This window comes from Kogia breviceps, chromosome 10, assembly GCF_026419965.1.
Source record: "Kogia breviceps isolate mKogBre1 chromosome 10, mKogBre1 haplotype 1, whole genome shotgun sequence".
NCBI lineage: Eukaryota > Metazoa > Chordata > Mammalia > Artiodactyla > Physeteridae > Kogia > Kogia breviceps.
In genome coordinates, this window is record NC_081319.1 from 38,611,762 (window position 1) to 38,617,761 (window position 6,000).

Here is a 6,000-nt window from a genome sequence, read left to right on the forward strand (position 1 = left end):
ACATCCCCATTCTCTGTCCCCACTGTCCCTTATTCTAGGCCTCCAGCCTCCTCCCTGGCTCTCCTGTTTCTCTACAATCCATCCTCTACATGGCAGTCAAGGGGATCCTGCTGAAAGAAACCATATCACTCTCTTGCACGCAAACCTTCTGTGGCTCCCCAATACCCTGAGGATAAAGCCCACACACACTGCTTTGGACCGTGCAGGGGCAGAGGTGGTACAGTGGTGATTGACAGCAAGGACTCTGAGGCGCACTCCACAAACTTGCCGGCTGCGTATTACTTTGGACAAGTACCAGAAACGCCTTGTGTCTCAGTTTTTTGTTGGTTTGGAGTTTTTTAAATTTTTTTTAAAATTTGGCTGCACCAGGTCTTAGTTGCAGCACGCAGGATCCAGTTCCCTGACCAGGGATTGAACCTGGGCCCCCTGCACTGGGAGCTCGGAGTCTTTTTTTAAAAATAAATTTATTATTTATTTGTTTGTTTTATTGTTGGCTGCGTTGGGTCTTTGTTGCTGCGCCCGGCGCTTTCTCTAGTTGCAGCCAGCTGGGGCTACTCTTCATTGCGGTGTGCAGGCTTCTCTTGTTGCAGAGCACGGGCTCTAGGCACACGGGCTTCAGTAGTTGTGGTGCACGGGCTTAGTTGCTCCGAGGCATGTGGGAATCTTCCCAGACCAGGGATCGAACCCGTGTCCCCTGCATTGGCAGGCAGATTCTTAACCACTGGACCACCAGGGAATTCCCGTGTCTCCGTTTTTTTTATCAGTAAAATGGACCTAACAGTAATAGCTACCCACTACACTGGCTGAGATCACGGCTAAGGGAGGAAATGTAGGTAAATGTTCAGAATATGCATGGTACACAAAACGCCCTTAGTAGGGGTGAGTTGTTATAACAGTCATTTCTGCCAGGCCCCGTAGGGGCTGTCCCCAACCAAGGCCAACCTCTTCCCCTCCATTTGCAACACACTAGCACTACAGCCATCTGACTTGTCTTGCTCTCCCCATTCTCTTGCACATCCCCCATTCCCTTCCCCCACTTCCCTCCTCCCAATCGTTCATTCCCTGGCTGTGAGATGGGCATCTCTGACTCCCACTGTCCTGGGGCTTCCCCTCCCCAGCCATATCCCACTATCCCAGTGGTGAGTCTCTCCCCCCACCCAGATCTCTGATTCCAGACCCCTTACAGCATAATCCTTGAGGGTGGCAGGTAAATATTTGTCAAATGAAACGAATGAATCACACAAAGTTTAACCCACCCTTCCAGGGGTTCCCCCTGGAGCGGGGAGAGGTGTAAACACTAATCCTGCCATCACTATAAAAATATTCGCTATAGCTGTTTGTGCAGAGAGGGGAGAAACTCATGGTGTCTGGGAAGGTCAGGAGCCTTCTCGGTGGAGGTGGCACGGGGAGTATTAGAGGGAGAGGATCACTGAGCGAAGTGGAACAGGGACTGGGAGGGTAGGTTCAGGAACAGGCTGGGGAGACAATCAACGGTCAGAGCTAGAGAAACACCTGGCTTTGAAGCTGAGGCCACTGAGACGCAGAAGGGGTCAGGACGCAACCACGGTCATCCAGTGAGGGACATCACAGGCATGCTGCTTCCTTTACACTTGGGAACCCAGGAGTCCTTTCATCCTTTCAAGAGACATTGTTCTGGGGGCGGAGGATGGTTGCCCAGCCAGGGCTTCATGGGCACCAGAGGAGGCATGACTTGTGTCTGTGCATGCTGGTCCAGCAGCACCTGAACTAGACCGTAAAGGACAGTAAAATGACATTCAACAGAACTAAGGATGGCATCCCAGCTGGAATGGAGAAGTGGCAGCTACTGGCTCACCTGGACAGCTAAGATAACTTCGAGGCTCACCACAGGCCACAGAGCTGGTCCAGCTTGTCCTGAGCTCCTGTCGTGCACCAGGCTGAACAGGGTGAGGAACGGAGACCCCCTCAGTGGGCTGCGACACCCCGGCCCACAGACTCCAGGAAGGGGAAGCTGCCAGGACTTCCCCAAAGGCAGTTTCAGGGTGGGTGTGTCTGCCCCCACCAGAGTCCAGGAACAGGCAGGACCCCACAGGGATGCCAAGTCCAGGATCCCGGCCACTCCACCTCCATGGCTCTCAGATGGCAGGGAGTCCCCAGCTAGACCCTGTACCACCAAATCACAGCTTTGCAGATAGGGCCTCAGCAACTTCTGTTTGTAGATCTCAGTGGTCAGAGCTGGCTCCCTCCCTGCAACCCTGAGCCAGGCTCCACCTCCTAGTATATCCCCTGCACTTCCCCTTTCCTGCTTCTGAGCCCAGCAGCACTTCTGAGATTGGAGTCAGCCACCTTGCCCTCTCTGCCCCTTCCTTCCAAACCGCTATTCCCAGGCTTCTCTTACCCCCAGGGAAACAGTCCCAAGCCTGGCAGGCGTTGGGGTCCAGGGTCCCCTTTCACAGTCATCCACCTCCTTCAATTGGCTTTGGCCTGAAGAACTCAGGGCCCAGCACTCCATGCTCAAGTTTCTGGGGGTTAGGGGATTCCACCTGACACAGGCAGGAGGCTCTGAGAGGAGGAGTCCTCTGTTCATCTACTGTTTGCTGTGAAACTACTGTGTGCCATTGTGACGAGAACCTCAGGGTGAGGAAGGGAGCTGGGCCCCTGCCCTTCAGGAGCACAGCAAACACGTAAACAGGGAAATGAACTCCACTGTTTTGGAGTAACTCAACAGGGTGACACGAGAGCCACTGGGAGGTGTATGCAGGAGGAACAGTCCAGGGGCTTCCCTGGTGGCACAGTGGTTAAGAATCCACCTGCCAATGCAGGGGACACGGGTTCAAGCCCTGGTCCGGGAAGATCCCACATGCCGTGGAGCAACTAAGCCCATGTGCCACAGCTACTGAGCCTGTGCTCTAGAGCCCGCGATCCACAACTACTGAGCCCACGCACCTAGAGCCCGTGCTCTGCATCAAGAGAAGCCACTGAAATGGGAAGCCCACGCACTGCAACGAAGAGTAGCCCTCACTCACCGCAACTAGAGAAAGCCCACGCGCAGCAACGAGGACACAACGCAGCCAAAAATAAATAAATAAAAAAAATTTTTTTAAAAAGGAGGAACAGTCCAAGGAGGGAAACTCTGAATGATGAGAAGGGACCAACCATGTGACAAGCCAAGAGAAGAGAGCGATAGGCAGAGGCGACAGTAAGTGCAAAGACCTTGGGGCGGGAAGGGCCTGAGTGTTCCTGGAACAGAAAGGCCAGCCTGGCCAGAAGAGCCAGAGCAAGAGGGACTGTGGTGTGAGGGAGGACAGCCATGAGGCACAGGGCAGGCAGGGGGCTCCCAAGTGCCCAAGAGATGCTGAGGTAGAGTTCAAATGAGCCTGCAGTGGACAACAGCATCTCCAAGCCAGTGACCCATGTCTGGCCCTGAAAATCCAACTGATCCTGGCACTCAGGGTGCTGCTGATATGACTGCGGAAGAACTGCCCAGTGACTTAGCAGGGGACCCAGGGAGCCTTCAAGGCTTTGGGTCCAAGACTGAGCTGCGCCCCCCTCCATGTCCTTGAAAAGCTCTTGTCCAACTTGCCACTGTGTCTGTTACCTACGCAGCCTCTAAAGGCCACCTCCCCTGGGTAACCCAGCGTCCTTAGAGGGCCTGGGAAATGATAATCAGCCCTATCCCTGGGAGCCACTCCTCTGCTCACCTTGTTGCCTAGCCTTCCCTGCCATGCTGTCCAAAGGCTGGGGCTGGTAGCTTCTGCAACTCCTTGGGGCCTTCATTAGCACTGCTTCCTGGAATTTAATTTAATGAAGGAGCAAAAACAGCCCTAATGAAGGTAATGCAAGAGCAAGCAGCCCATAAGATGCCTCCAAGGCCCAGCCACCAGGGCTCAGAATCTTCCTGTAGATGGTGACCAGGAGTAGAGGGGGAAGAGAAAGGGGACCTGTTCTGGGAGAGATGCTGATCACTGAGCCCTGGAAGCATGGGACATTGCTCTGCAGTACTGTAGGGAGCGAATGCTGCCACTGAAGCCAACTAGACAGAGTTAGAGGAATAAGCCTGGTTGGGGATGGCTTCAGGCTGCTGGAGAAAAGCTTCTGAGATACCCTGGGCCAGCACCGTCTGTCACAGCACAGGCCCAGCTGTGGGCCAGTGCCAGTGGGTAGTCAGGAGGGGCCAGATCATCAGAGGCAAGGGCAGGGAAGAGTTTAAATTTTATTCCAAATGTGATGGAAACAATTGGAGGGTTTTGGGGAATTCCCTGGCAGTCCAGTGGTTAGGACTTGGAACTTTCACTGCTGGGGCCCAGGTTCAATCCCTGGTCAGCGAACTAAGATTCCACAAGCTGTGCAGACTAAAAAAAAAACAAAAAATTTGAGGGTTTTTAAGGGTGGGTGACATGATCTACTATTTTAAAGTTCCCTCTGACTGCTATGGAGAGTGTGGACCCCATGGACAAGAGAAAAGGCAGGAAAGGAGGCACGGGGTGACCGCCATGTGGTGCAGCAGATGAGGGTGATGGAGTGACAACTATGGGGACAGGGCTGTCTCAACATCCTCTAGGAGAGGCTAGCTGGAGACATGTGGGAGGCAGGGCATATATAACTGGACTGAGCTAGTTTCCTTCCAGCAGGTTTGGGTTGACTAGTCCCCTTTCAGCCTTCTCCACAGGCCCGGCCTCTTCTCCAAATAGACATGGCTCAAACATTTAAAGAAAATCTGTTTAAAGGGTTCCCCAGGCCCCTATAGCTGTTCCCCCAGCTCTGTGCACCTCTGTACTCCGCTGTTGGAGTTCCCTTCCCATTTCTCCATCGCTGGGAAGCCTTCCTTGCCCCGCACCCAGGTCTCGGGCAGCGCCAAGCTTCCCAGGAGCTCCAGGACTGTATTTCACAAGGGAAAATGCCGGAGGCTCAGATGTGGGGTGAGCCTCAAAGACCAGAGCCTGTCCCTCAGCCTTCGGCCTCCTGCCACCCTGTTCCCACCCCTGCCCTAGTACCCCTTAACACTGCCTGCCCTCGGCGCACCGCAGCCCCCTCCCACCCTCCCCGTTCCCTATTCGTGACCTCCCTCCCCAAGTTTACCTCCCCCGCCTCGGGGCCAAGCTGAAACCGGAAGCGGCATCTGAAAGCGCCGCCCCGCCTCTTCCGGGGCTTCTCTAGGCGGGAGTGCAGGGTTTGGGTGGCGGTAGAGGCAGGGCACGGCTTCGCGGGGCAGCGGCGCCTCCTAGCGGGTCTTTGGCGCAACGCCGGAGCCGAGGCGGGCCCAGCTCCTGCACCTCCCCGCAGTCCTCTCCTCTCCTCCCGACTGCCGCTCGCTATTACCCCCACCAGGCCTGCCTTCCCGTTTCGTTCTGCCTCCAGCCCTGGCCCCCGCCTCCGCCGATCTGCCCACTCGGTGGCCAGCGAGGCCCTCCCTCCGTAGGGCAGTAGCCGTTCGGCGTCCTCTGGCTCAGAGCCGTCCGTGGCGCCCCATGGCCCTTGCCCTGCTCTGACCCCATCCCTCCTGGCCTTCCTCCAGCCTTAGCCGCCCTCTCGGCCCATCCTCAGAACGTGCCATGACACATGCCTACCTGCGTCTTCTGGTCCTGGCATCTTCACCGCCTCCGTTCCAGGATGTTCTCTAGCCTCCACCCGCCAAATTCACAGCGGAGATTAGACGCTGATTTGGTTGACTATTCCGGTGGACACTTCCCCTGCTTCCTGAAGCTGGGGTTGCTCAGTGCCCATAGCCTGTGCTGAGCCTGGGGCCGCGTGCCGGTGCGATCTGGGGGCTCCGGGTGCCTTGCTGAGCTTGACCCCAGAATAGATGTGGGTAGCATAAGGAGAGGAGCTGGGCAATGCTTGATGGGGCTCCCAGAACGCTTGGTCAAGGGTGGGGCTGGGACTCGGCCCCTTCCTCCGCACCAGGAACCCCTCCGAGGTCAGGCAGCTCATGGGGGGCCCAGGCCTGGCTCCCTGAGGACCCGGCCATGTGTGGGACTGGTAGTTCCTCACCTGCCCAGGATGCCCAGTGTTTAAGCCCCG

At 56.1% G+C, this 6,000-nt stretch overlaps 1 long non-coding RNA gene across 1 annotated transcript; it reads right to left on the minus strand.

Annotated features, from left to right (window-relative positions):
- Window positions 1-1,256: 1,256 nt before the first annotated feature.
- On the minus strand, window positions 1,257-5,173 carry LOC131764016 (uncharacterized). Its single transcript, XR_009337716.2, has 3 exons — window positions 5,059-5,173; window positions 1,835-1,916; window positions 1,257-1,746 (listed from the first exon to the last, which is right to left on the minus strand). It is a non-coding gene; the product is annotated as an uncharacterized lncRNA (long non-coding RNA).
- Window positions 5,174-6,000: the final 827 nt, after the last annotated feature.